At 49.9% G+C, this 13,526-nt stretch overlaps 1 long non-coding RNA gene and 1 pseudogene across 2 annotated transcripts; one reads left to right on the top strand and one right to left on the bottom strand.

The window, feature by feature from the left end:
- The first annotated feature begins 624 nt into the window (after positions 1–624).
- LOC114487557 (uncharacterized) lies at positions 625–3,005 on the top strand (annotated as a pseudogene).
- Positions 3,006–3,347: 342 nt separating this feature from the next.
- Positions 3,348–12,340, bottom strand: LOC114487805 (uncharacterized). Of its 2 annotated transcripts, none has more exons than XR_003683241.2 (3): positions 11,142–12,340; positions 8,950–9,127; positions 3,348–3,921 (listed from the first exon to the last, which is right to left on the bottom strand). It is a non-coding gene; the product is annotated as an uncharacterized lncRNA (long non-coding RNA). The 2 variants fall into 2 exon arrangements; XR_003683242.2 differs by having other exon boundaries at positions 8,964–9,127; positions 11,142–12,338.
- Positions 12,341–13,526: the final 1,186 nt, after the last annotated feature.

Here is a 13,526-nt window from a genome sequence, read left to right as displayed (position 1 = left end):
TTCAGCCTTTGATCCTGGGAAGGCAACCAGGGTGGTGCATCAGTTAGAACACAGCCGCATGTAACAGAAAACTAAGTAACAGTGGCTTATGTAAGACAGAAGTTTATTTCTCTCTCCTATATGGCAGCTTCACAGGGTCCCAGAGACTCAGGCTCTTATTAGCTCACCGCTCCACCATCCCTGAATATTAAGCTTCACCCTCGTGATTCAAAATGGCTGCTAGAGCTCCAGCCATTACAACTGCATTCCAGGTCAGCAGCTGGAGGAGAATTCCAAAGAAGGGCCTCTTCCTTTTAAGGACACTTCCTGGAAGTTCCAACACATATTTTGTCCACATTTAGCCCCATGGCCTCACCTAGCAGCAGAGGAAGTGCTGGGAAATGGAAGTCTTCTGCTGAATTCATTGTGGCTCTCAGAGAGTATTGGAAGTGGTTCTTTTTTTTTTTTTTAATATTTATTTATTTTTATTTGGCTGCACTGGGTCTTAGTTGCGGCATGCAGGATCTTCGATCTTCATTGTGGCGTGAGAACTCTTAGTTGCGGCATGTGGGATCTAGTTCCCTGACCAGGGATTGAACCCGGGCCCCCCTGCACTGGGAGCCTGGAGTCTTAGCCACTGGACCACCAGGGAAGTCCCGTGACAGTGGTTCTCAAACTTGAGCGGATGTCCTAATCAACTGGAGGGATTGTTAAAACTCAGAGTGCTGGGCCCAACCCCAGAGTTTCTGACTCAGTAAGGCTGTGGTGGAATCTGAGAAACTGTGTTTCTAACAAGTTCCCATGGATGGCGATGCTGCCGTGTAGCGGTCACACGTTGGGAACCACTATCTAGGACCGCTAAGGGTGAAGGACGACGGGGTGTTGGGGAGGTAACCAGCCATCTCCATCACAGGCAGGGCGGGGACCCGACTGCACCCCACAAAGGGCCACTAGCAGCGCCACCACCTCCTCGCCGTCGCTGGCGTGTCCTCCCGCCTCTCCCACTTCTACCCTCTCTCCGCGCCCCGCAGGGGAAGAAGGATCGCCCACCGGTCATCCATAACGACTCTGGCGCGTGCAAAGCTGGCTTTGCTGGGGATGACGCGCCCCCAGCCCCGTTCCAGTCCATGGTCAGTCGTCCCCGACACCGGGGCGTCATGGTGCGCGTGGAGCAGGAGGACAGCTGGGGTCGGGGAGGAGGCCCAGAGCAGGCGGGGCATCCTGACCCTCAAGTACCCCGTGGAGCACAGCATCATCAGCAACTGAGAGGACACAAGGGACACCTAGTACCACACCTTCTACAGCGAGCTGGGAGTGGCCCCCAAGGACCACCCGGTGATGCTGGCCCAGGGGGCTGCCACCACCACCGCAAGGCCAGCCGTGAGATGACCCAGATCCCGTTCGAGACATTCAACACGCCATATACGTGGCCATCCAGGCCGTGCTGTCCCTGTGCGATGCCTCTAGCTGCACCTCTGGTATTGTTGTGGACTCAGGGGGTGGGGCGCCCACATGGTGCCCATCTCCGTGGGTTTATGCCCTGCCCCAGCCTTCCTGCGTCTGGACCTGGCTGGCTGGGACCTCATGCTGCCTGGCTACAGCTTCACCACCACGGCTGAGAGGGAAGTCACGTGTGACATCAAGGAGCAGCTCTACTACGTGGCACTGGACTTGGAGCAGGAGATGCCACCACATCCTCCTCCTCCCTGAGAAGAGCTGTGAGCCACCTGACGGTCAGGTGCTCACCATCGACAAGGAGCGGGTTGCGTGTCCAGAGGCGCTTTTCCAGCCCTCCATCCTGGGTTTGGGGTCCCGTAGCATCCATGAGACCACCTTCCACTCCATCATCAAGGGTAACATCCACATCCAGAAGGGCCTGTCTGCCTTCATGGTGCTGTCTGTTGGGACTGCCATGTACCCCGGTATCCTGGACAGGCTGCAGAGGGAGATCAGGGCCCTGGCTGCCAGCAGGATGGAGATCAAGACGCTCACTCCCAGGACTTCCCTGGTGGTCCAGTGGCTAGGACTCCGCGCTCCCAATGCAGGGGGCCTGGGTTCAATCCCTGGTCCGGGAACTAAGATCCCACATGCCGTGTGGCACAACCAAAAAACAAAAAAAAGATGCTCCCTCCTCCCGAACACAAGTACTTGGTGGGGATCGGCCTTCACCCTGACCTTGCAGTCCACCTTCCAGCAGGTTTGGGTCAGCCAGCAGGACCCGGCCTCTCCATCGTCCACCACAAATTCTTCTAAGCAGACTGCAAACAGATGCACAGCATTTGCTGTATGAGTTCATTCAGAAGTATAAATTTGCCCTGGCAAGTGTACACACGTCGTGCCAGCCTCATGAAACTGGAATAAACCTTAGAAAATTGTCCTTGAAGTTTATGTCTGAGATTGTAGAACTTGCTGCTGATTTTGACCTTCTATTCAGTTCTCGCCTTGGTGTATGTTTACTACCTTGTGCATAACTTTGATCTAAACCCCTAGTTACAGGCGGCTCTGTCGTGGCTGAGGTGAGAAAATAATTACGGAAGAGAAATCGCTGGCTGGATGAGAATCTGTGAGACTATGAATCTCCCGATCCGTGCAGGGTATTAACATGTCAGAACTGCCTATTCCAGGATTTCTCTAGAGGCTGGCAAGAGTCCTGAACCACCTGTCATTTCTGTCTTGCCGGCCTGATAGAGTTTGGGAAGGTCCAAGCCTTAGGAACCGCTTTCCTTTGTTACCTGATGTTTTCCTGCCAGAACACTGTGGGTTGTTACTAGCCTTGAGTTAGAAAATGGTTTGCATTTACACCTGTACATTTATTCATCCTTTTAATTTATGTAAGATTTTTGTACACAATTCTCAGTTCTTTAAGAGGTGACGAGAAATTTTGGTTTTATATTGTCACGTGAGAACATTAGGCCCCAGTGTGAAGAAAAGTGCTGCAGTAAACCGAAAAAACAAAACCAAAAAAAACAAAAAGCAAAAAACAAACAAACAAACAAAAGACCCTCTTTAAAGGCTTTCCCTGTGGAGGCCCACTCCATATCCCCTATTGAATATATAAAAAGGCACCCACAGGGCTTCCCTGGTGGCGCAGTGGTTGAGAGTCCGCCTGCCGATGCAGGGGACATGGGTTCGTGCCCCGGTCCGGGAAGATCCCACATGCCGCGGAGCGGCTGGGCCCGTGAGCCATGGCCGCTGAGCCTGCGCGTCCGGAGCCTGTGCTCCGCGACGGGAGAGGCCACGACGGTGAGAGGCCCGCGTACCGAAAAAAAAAATAAAATAAAAAAAAAATAATAAAAAGGCACCCACATATCACAGAAAATATAATCCTTTGCTATAAAATAAAATTTGAAAGGATTTTTATGGTTTTGCTTCTGAAAATATTTGGCACAAGTGGTTCACTCAACTTATGATTGACTGTAGTTTCTGAGCAGTCATCTTTCATCTTACTTTGTGGGGAATTCTTGCAAAATGAGAAAATCTAAGCCACATGTTTTCTGCTGTCCTGAAAGTTTTATGAGCACGAGATTTAATGATGAAGAAATTGACTATAATGTTATATTTTGTAGGCATTTAATTAAACATTTATTAATCTTGGTTTTACAGGCTTTAAAAAAATTTTTTGGATGTAACAAAATGAATTTCTAGATGTCAAATATAAATGAAGGCCCTTGAAACAGTCATAAGTCCTGGACTTGGTGCCAAAAGAGCTTGCCAGACAAAGTGGGAGCTCTTCCTGGAAGCTGAGAGCGTGGACCCTGCAGAGGCTCCTTCACCTGTAAATCACTGCAGGGTGGTCCCATGGGAGGGAGCAGCTGGGCCCCGTTCATGGCCGAGGCTGGAGCTGGGGCCAAGGCAGAGGCTGCAGGGAAACAGGTTCTGTCTCAGCCTCAGGAAGCTGGTCAGAGCTGCCGACAGAAGGACTGTCCTGTCTGGGAAGCACCACTGGAATGGAAATAAAGATTTCTCTGTAGGTCAGGAGAGGCTGGGTTCTGCTGCAGTAACAAATGAGCCCCAAACCACTAGGCTTCTACCAACCAAGAGTCCTTTCACATACCATGAATCCATCGTGGGTCACCTGGGAGCTCTAATCCACGTCACCCACACTTGATGCCCCAGCCTGAAGGAGTAGCCCCTGTGTGGGGTACGGTCCCCGTACAGCAGAGGAAAAAGAGAGAACTGTTGCTAGTTATGCATCAACCAGTAAAGCTTCTGCTGGGAAGTGACACGTGTCACTTTGGCTCGCATCTGACAAAGATTCTCTCCTTGACCAGACTCCGCTCAGGCTCCTCTGAGTTCTTTTTCAACTAGCCTTCGACTTTTAGACTTCAGTGTTCATCTCTGCGTTGTCCAATTTTAGCAAGAGTCTTGCTAAGTCAGTTTAGCCAGAATCCCCCATCCTCTGTTACCTGATCACCCTCCATGTCTAATCCAGTTCTTCATCCTCCACGAACCCCAGGTGGTGTGCAATCTCCCCGACCTCTCTCCAGCAAAGATCTTGTTTAGCCAGAATCCTCCCTTACCCCTGTTTCCTTTTATCAATTTTCCATCCACGGACTCCACCCGGCTCCTAGGTTATAAATTCCCACTTTACCTCGTCGTGCTTGGCGGTGAGCCCTATCCCTCTTCCTCACTGCAAATCCCCACTTATCCTGATGACCCCTCTTGAATAAAGCCTGCCTTACCAGTCTTTAACAGGGGTCAGGATGAATCATTTTTTCTTTAACGCATCCATTGGCCAGAGGAAGGCAGGTGACCAAGAGTGCTGTTAATGGAGTAGGGCCGGAGAGGTCTCCTGCAGAAAGTGGCAGTGCACCCTTGTGAATAATAACGCAATCCTCCACCACTTTCCTCTGAGAGAGAAACCCACAGGCAACTCTCTGTGAAGCAGACCCCACCCAAGACAGCTGTCTTGTCCGTTAGGTCTCGTGCAACCACATCTGGGGGGTGGGGTGGGGCGGGGGAGTCACTTGCCTGAGGTCACAGAGCCAGGAAGTGGTGGATCATCAGAAGTTCCTCTCCCTCCCCCACTTTTAACCTCTTCATCCATTAGATCATTTCTGATTCACACACCTGCCCTTCAAGCCAGTGTGAACGCCTGACTCAGCTGGGGTAGGGGTGGGGAGTCACAGAATCTCTCAGTTGGGGCAGAGATGAAGGTAACCTGCCCCAGGCTGAAAGGGCATTTTATGCGTGAATCTCGATGAGTTCCTTTTTAAAAAATATATTTTCACCATGTCATTTATTTGCATAAGTACCTATAATGGCTTCCAACTGCCAACCTTGGAGTCTAGTCTGAACTCACGTCCCCTCTGCCAGCCATGCTCAAAGGCGGTGTCAATTTCCCTCAGGATACAAAAATTGGGGTAATAGTAGGAGGGGAAAATGGGTACTAGGAGGGCAACCAGCAATAGCCATTAACGTTTACCTCTGTGACATGCTCTTCGTGCAGCAAAAACAATGCCTCACGCAGATAAATTACCTGTCCCAGTTTCCTTCTAGTGGGACCATGTGACAGTGTTCTGGACAATGGAATGTGAGCAGAGGTAATTTACACCGCTTTAGGGTTTGGTCCATAAAAATCTCCAGTCTCACAACGTCAAAGAAATCCAGAGCCTGCCAGTAGTTAAAGTGGTAAAAGCAGGTTTTACTTAACTATTGCAATACGGAGTGTCCACTACAATTGGCACTCGCCACTGGCATTTGCCATCGGTAATCTACAAGGATTAAATCATGTGCTCTGCAGCTGCTGATTTTCAACACCCCGCCCCCCCACCCCGGAAAGGAGTTCAGGGTGGAGAGCTGAAATGAGGTCCTCTGTGCTCTGGGAAAAACTGGCAGAACAGGTCTTCAGAGAGTTAAATATTTTCAGGAGCCGATTTTATGAGCCCAGTTCTTCTATTTCCTCATATCTAGAAAAGCACTAAAATCCTTCATGGTGACGACTGCTCCTCGTGACTAGCAGAAACCTGCTGCAAAATAATATGTGCTCAGTTGCATGTACTCCCCCTTTGCCCAAATCACATCTATCCTGACCTTCCCCGCTGCCTCTCTGGAGCAGCTTCTCAGAGCTCTCTGAAGTGCTGTCTCCCGGGCTGCAGCCCTCGTTTTGCCCCAAATAAAACTGAACTCACAACTCTCACGTTGTACAAGTTCTTTAAGTCGACGGGGAAAAGGGGCCTCATGATAAGACTGAGCTCAACTCTGAATACAAGGAGGAAACATGGGAATACAACAAAGGTGGGGGTCAGTGAATGGAAAATTATTAAGGAAACATCAGGGATAAGGGGGGATTCTGGCTAAACAAGATTTTTGCTGAAGGCAGGCCAGGGTGATCAGTCATCACTTGGGGGCAGTGGAGGATGAGGAATTTGGTCAGATATCCAGGATGATCAGATATCAAGGGGGGAAATTCTGGCCAAACTGACTTAGCAGGATTCTTGCTAAAACTGGGCTCGTGGAGGATATGCCCAAGGACGGGGCCAAGTTGGACGCAGAGGAGCCGGAGTGAAGTTTGGTCAAGGAGAGAATCTTTGCCAACAATCTTCCATTGGATCCTTATTTTTAAACAGCAGCTATAATGAATACTTTGGGGACAGTCGAGGAAACTTGAAAATAGACTGGATGTGAGGTGGCATTATAGAATTTTAAATTTTCTTGCATGTGATAATGCCTCTTTCGCTGTGTAGGATATCCTTATGTTTAAGAGACGCATGCCTAAGTACTTAGAGGTGAAACTCACGCGAGATCTCAGCAGTGGGTTTGGTTTAGGGCTGACAATCAAAGTCACACTATACAATGCTCACACAGCACCTAGCTGACTTAGAAAGGATGTGGAACAGGAAGCACAGCAGTACTTCATACAGCTCTCCATCTCCCTGATCCCTGCATATGGGGCAGGTTCTAGTCCCAGGGGATTTCAGCAGAGGAGCCACTGGTCCCATGAGGCTGGTCCCGTGGGCCTGTGAAGGTAAAGAGGCCACTTGCATTCTCCAGCAGAGCTACAGCCCATACATTTCAGGTTGTGCCAGGATAGCTAAGGACAGCAAGCCGAGGGGTGGCCTCCAGTCAGTTTAAGAGCACGCACAGGTCCTGCAGGAATCTCATCTAAGTGCAGACCGCAAGTCAATTCTTGAGGCTGGAGGAGGGATTCACAGTTGGTTGTGAAAGTTCTCCCTCTAGTCATGATGTCTGCGCCTTCTTGCAAAGTGGTTGAACAAAAAAGTTAACGTAAATATGACAAAAGGCTGACACTTGTTGAATCTAGGTAATGAGTTAATCAAACTATTCTTCCAGTGCTTCAGTGGTTGAAAATTTTTATTACAGGAAATCAAAAGAAATAAAATTTAAAATGGAGGTGTTCACCTCCTGCTTTCATTTCCTGTGTGGTTTACCGGTGAGTTGATTCTGCCTGTTTAAAGCTCCCTGCTCTCAAGTCATCGCACAGATCTCCCCCCTTTCGTACAGCACCCCGCCCCTATCTCCTGACTACCGATCACTCCCTCCAATCCAAGTACTTATTCTTCGGGAAGCACGTGCCATTAGCCTCCTTCTGTTGCCTTCCTTCAGGCACAGAAAAAAAAAAAAAGAAACTTTTCCACATAACCAAATAGGGCCGTGTCAGGCAGGCTTGGACCCAGGGATCAAAGCATGCGGCCAGGCCCCATTGCTCTGGTTCCATCACTTGGCTGCTACTCCTCGGGGTTGCTTCCCTTTGCAGAACCACGCTCCGCAGGCCAACGACCAGCTCCCGAGCCTGCTGCTTCCCTGCAGCAGCCTTTGCCCCAGCATGCTCAGCGATAGTCCCAAGGCTTGCTCTGATTGGCCAGGCTTAGTCACATGCCCACCCCCGAACCAATCAGGGAACGCCGGCCCTGACTGGCCCGCCTGAGTCATATGCTCCACACCTGGCCCTGAGGTGAGTCAGCGACCGCATCGACCCGGCGAAGGCGAAGCCTCGGAGGCAGGTGACTCTGGGGCTGGGGTTCTGGCGTCTGTTAGAGATGAGACCGGAGATGGGGGTGCCTGGTTGGTGACCTGGTCCAGCCCACTTCAGAGGCCGTTAGCGTCCTTGCTGGTTCTGAGCGCTTTTTCGTCCTGTGACGAAAAAGCGTGGGTTTTGGACGCGGAAAGGGCTTGGCTGATTGGCTGGACTTTTCTTCTCCTGAAAGTCCTGGTGAACCTGCTTCCCTGGCGCTCAACCGCCTTGTCAGGAGCCGCGCCGCTGGGGCTGTAGTTCACAGAGCGGCCGTCAGGTGGCAATGGAGAGGCAAGAAGCCAGTCTCCAGCCTGTTCTTTGGGTTTTGCTTTTTAACTTTGTGGATTAAAAAAAAAATGCACAACGTGAGAGATGTGAGTTCAGTTTTATTTGGAGCAAAACGAGGACTGCAGCCCGGGAGACAGCACTTCAGAGAGCTCTGAGAAACTGCTCCAGAGAGGCAGCGGGCAAGGTCAGGATAGATGTGATTTGGGCAAAGGGGGGAGTACATGCAACTGAGCACATATTATTTTGCAGCAGGTTTCTGCTAGTCACGAGGAGCAGTCGTCACCATGAAGGATTTTAGTGCTTTTCTAGATATGAGGAAATAGAAGAACTGGGCTCATAAAATCGGCTCCTGAAAATATTTAACTCTCTGAAGACCTGTTCTGCCAGTTTTGCCCAGAGCACAGAGGACCTCAGTTCCGCTCTCCACCCTGAACTCCTTTCCGGGGTGGGGGGGCGGGGTGTTGAAAATCAGCAGCTGCAGAGCACATGATTTAATCCTTTTAGAGGTAGATGGCAAGTGCCAATGTGTTGTTGACACTTTTATAGTGAATTATAAACCATACATGGAAAAGCATATCGTGCAGTCGATAAATCCTCACAAACTGGGCAAGCCTGCGAGGCCAGTGTCCAGCTCGGCGAGCAGACTGTGACCCCAGGAGCCCCCCTTGTTCCCAGGCACTCCTCCCCCACTCCCCGTCCTGACTCACAGTTTGTCATTTACCCTTGTGCCACTTTACAGTTTGGGCTTCTCGTGAGCTTCCTCCACGTCGTCGTGTGTAGTCGTACTTCTGCATGAACAGAGCTAACTTCCCAGGTTTCTGTGGTTCCTGCGTTCACTTGTCCGCTTGACTGCTGATGGGCGTCTGGGTGATTTCTGGTTTGGGCCTTTATGGATAAATAATGCTGCTGGGAACCTTTCACATATGTTTTGATAGACACATACATACACAGTTTTGTTGGGTGTATATCTATGAATGGGATTGTTGGGACACAGGTCGTGCAGACTTTTTAGCATCAGCGGATACTGACTGCCGTGCCCTTTCCAGCGCAGTTTAGCCGATTTACACTCCCAACAGGCCCAGTTGCACTGGGTACTTTCTGTCTTTTCCATGTTAGCCATTCAAGTAGATTTTTTAAAAACAGCATTACTGGGCTTCCCTGGTGGCGCAGTGGTTGAGAATCCGCCTGCCAATGCAGGGGACATGGGTTTGAGCCCTGGTCCGGGAAGATCCCACATGCCACGGAGCGACTAAGCCTGTGTGCCACGGCTACTGAGCCTGCGCTCTAGAGTCCGCAAGCCACCACTACGGAGCCCGCGAGCCACAACTACTGAAGCCTGTGTGCCTAGAGCCCGTGCTTCACAACAAGAGAAGCCACCGCAGTGAGACACCCACACACTGCAACGAAGAATAGCCCTCACTCGCCACAACTAGAGAAAAGCACGTGCGCAGCATCGAAGACCCAATGCAGCCAAAAATAAATAAATAAAATAAATAAATTTATTTTAAAAAGGGAGCTATAATCACTTCTGATTTTTTAGTCCTCCTTTGCTGGGGAGAGGGCAGCGGCAGGAGACAGAAGAGTTGGGAGAGAAAAAGGAGATGGCGTCTGGACCATTCAGATAGAAGAGGCCACGTGGGAGGAGCAGAGGGAGAGATGGAGTCAGAGACAGAGTGCCAGCAGCCTATTTAGAAACTTCTAGACACCAATCAAAGTAAGCACCCCATGCAATCTGTTTGATCTTATGGCGGCTTTTTCTAATTCTGTGCACAAAGCAGCAATTTTGGGATAGCAGAAGAGCCCCAATTTGGCCACTGTATGTTGAGATCTCCTTTAGTATAATTTCCCCAATTACGTAGGTACTTGCATGTATAAACCTGGCTGAGATGTTAGCCAGAGGCTGGCTTTCTGATGCCCCTTGTTTCTGTGTTTGAGAGGCTCTACTTCCCATATTTAAAAAATTTATTTATTTATTTATTTATTTGGTTGCACTGGGTCTTAGTTGCGGCAGGCGGGCTCCTTAGTTGCCGCTTGCCGGCTCCTTAGTTGTGGTATGCGAACTCTTAGTTGTGGCATGCATGGGGGATCAAGTTCCCTGACCAGGGATGAAACCCGAGCCCCCTGCATTGGGAGCGCGGAGTCTTAACCACTGCGCCATCAGAGAAGTCCCCTATTCCCCATTTTAAAGTAGAATTTGTTAGGGATAAAATTTACTAGTGAAACTGTGTGGCTGCCAGTGTGCTGCTTGTGAGCTTAACTCCTCTAGGCATCCCCCCAGAGTCGTTTCAGTCCTCCTACATGTCTCAGTTTCTCCTTTTGGTGGTCTAAGACCACCACAGGTGCTCGCTGAATGGCCGATTCTTATCTGCGACCCCTGGATGAGCAAACGTTTTAATTAATGAGTGGGCTTCCCTATGGGACCACTGCACAGTATGAGGACTCTGCCTCCAAGCCGTGACCAGACGGGAGGAGTCTTGTCCCTTTTCTTCGGAGCAAAGCTCTCATATAATGTTTTCATTTTTATCCCAACAAATTCCATTAAGGCGGCCAAATTGAGGAAAAGCGTCAGATCAGCCTCTTACCAAACCACTCAGCACAGACCACTCTGTCTCCTACAACTGAGCAAACCCTGGTATCTTTCAACCAAGCCCCCCCCCCCCCCCCCCGACCTCAGCACCCCAGTATCTTTCAGCTGGGTGGGTATGCCCTGGTATCTTTCAGCCAGGCCCACCCCCCCAAGTATCTTTCAACTGGGAGGGTATGCCCTGGTATCTTTCAGCCAGGCCCACCCCCCCAGGTATCTTTCAGCTGGGAGGGGTCAGGTACCTGCTACACCCCCCCAAATAAAACTCAGGATCATCAACCACTATGAGAGATCTGAGAACCAGGAGAGACTCACCCAGATGCGTCCGGACTCTCCACAGTGGCAGAGGGGCGCAAGGGGCCTCTGCTGGTGCCAAGGCTCTGGTTCCTCATAGAGTTCCGGCGAAGGAGAGAAGTCCATTCTGGATCCCTTCGTGGTTGCCAAAAAAACTGTCAACTAAAAAAATTCACAACATGAGGGTTGCAAGTTAAGTTTTTTGGGGGTGCAAAATGAGGACTGCAGCCTGGGAGACAGCATTTCAGAGAGCTCTGAGAAGCTGCTCCAAAGAGGCAGCAGGGAAGGTCAAGATAGATGTGATTTGGGCAAAGGGGGGAGTACATGCAACTGAGCACATATTATTTTGCAGCAGGTTTCTGCTAGTCACGAGGAGCAGTCGTCACCATGAAGGATTTTAGTGCTTTTCTAGATATGAGGAAATAGAAGAACTGGGCTCATAAAATCGGCTCCTGAAAATATTTAACTCTCTGAAGACCTGTTCTGCCAGTTTTGCCCAGAGCACAGAGGACCTCAGTTCCGCTCTCCACCCTGAACTCCTTTCCGGGGTGGGGGGGCGGGGTGTTGAAAATCAGCAGCTGCAGAGCACATGATTTAATCCTTTTAGAGGTAGATGGCAAGTGCCAATGTGTTGTTGACACTTTTATAGTGAATTATAAACCATACATGGAAAAGCATATCGTGCAGTCGATAAATCCTCACAAACTGGGCAAGCCTGCGAGGCCAGTGTCCAGCTCGGCGAGCAGACTGTGACCCCAGGAGCCCCCCTTGTTCCCAGGCACTCCTCCCCCACTCCCCGTCCTGACTCACAGTTTGTCATTTACCCTTGTGCCACTTTACAGTTTGGGCTTCTCGTGAGCTTCCTCCACGTCGTCGTGTGTAGTCGTACTTCTGCATGAACAGAGCTAACTTCCCAGGTTTCTGTGGTTCCTGCGTTCACTTGTCCGCTTGACTGCTGATGGGCGTCTGGGTGATTTCTGGTTTGGGCCTTTATGGATAAATAATGCTGCTGGGAACCTTTCACATATGTTTTGATAGACACATACATACACAGTTTTGTTGGGTGTATATCTATGAATGGGATTGTTGGGACACAGGTCGTGCAGACTTTTTAGCATCAGCGGATACTGACTGCCGTGCCCTTTCCAGCGCAGTTTAGCCGATTTACACTCCCAACAGGCCCAGTTGCACTGGGTACTTTCTGTCTTTTCCATGTTAGCCATTCAAGTAGATTTTTTAAAAACAGCATTACTGGGCTTCCCTGGTGGTGCAGTGGTTGAGAATCCGCCTGCCAATGCGGGGGACACGGGTGGGTTCGGGCCCTGGTCTGGGTGGTCCGGGAAGATCCCACATGCCACGGAGCGACTAAGCCTGTGTGCCACGGCTACTGAGCCTGCGCTCTAGAGTCCGCAAGCCACCACTACGGAGCCCGCGAGCCACAACTACTGAAGCCTGTGTGCCTAGAGCCCGTGCTTCACAACAAGAGAAGCCACCGCAGTGAGACACCCACACACTGCAACGAAGAATAGCCCTCACTCGCCACAACTAGAGAAAAGCACGTGCGCAGCATCGAAGACCCAATGCAGCCAAAAATAAATAAATAAAATAAATAAATTTATTTTAAAAAGGGAGCTATAATCACTTCTGATTTTTTAGTCCTCCTTTGCTGGGGAGAGGGCAGCGGCAGGAGACAGAAGAGTTGGGAGAGAAAAAGGAGATGGCGTCTGGACCATTCAGATAGAAGAGGCCACGTGGGAGGAGCAGAGGGAGAGATGGAGTCAGAGACAGAGTGCCAGCAGCCTATTTAGAAACTTCTAGACACCAATCAAAGTAAGCACCCCATGCAATCTGTTTGATCTTATGGCGGCTTTTTCTAATTCTGTGCACAAAGCAGCAATTTTGGGATAGCAGAAGAGCCCCAATTTGGCCACTGTATGTTGAGATCTCCTTTAGTATAATTTCCAAGAGAGGCCCGGAATGTTGAGAGGCCCGCGCATGTGATGAAGAGTGGCCCCCGCTCGCCGCAACTGGAGAAAGCCCTCGCGCAGAGACGGAGACCCAACACAGCCAAAAATACATAAATAAATAAATAAAAATAAATTAAAAATGAAAAAAAAAACCCCCAGCGTTACTGAGGTGTTAATTTACATACTGTAAAATTCATCTGTTTTTATGTGTACAATTCAACGATTTTTAGTAAACTTACAGAGTTGTGCATCCACCACCATGAACCAATTATAGAACGTTTCCATCATTCCTGGACCCCTCACGCCCGGTTTAGCTTGGTTTTTAACCTCATTTTTTTCAACAGTCTTTGGGAGCTTATTTGATGCCAGGCACTTTGCTAAGCAACATGAATGATTGAAAAATCAGGAAGACCTGGTCCTTGTAGCCTAGAGAGAGACA

The sequence above is a fragment of the Physeter macrocephalus genome, chromosome 14 (genome assembly GCF_002837175.3).
Source record: "Physeter macrocephalus isolate SW-GA chromosome 14, ASM283717v5, whole genome shotgun sequence".
Taxonomy (NCBI): Eukaryota; Metazoa; Chordata; class Mammalia; order Artiodactyla; family Physeteridae; genus Physeter; species Physeter macrocephalus.
The sequence above is the reverse complement of the archived record's forward strand: the minus strand, read 5'-3'. Positions and strand labels throughout refer to the sequence as shown.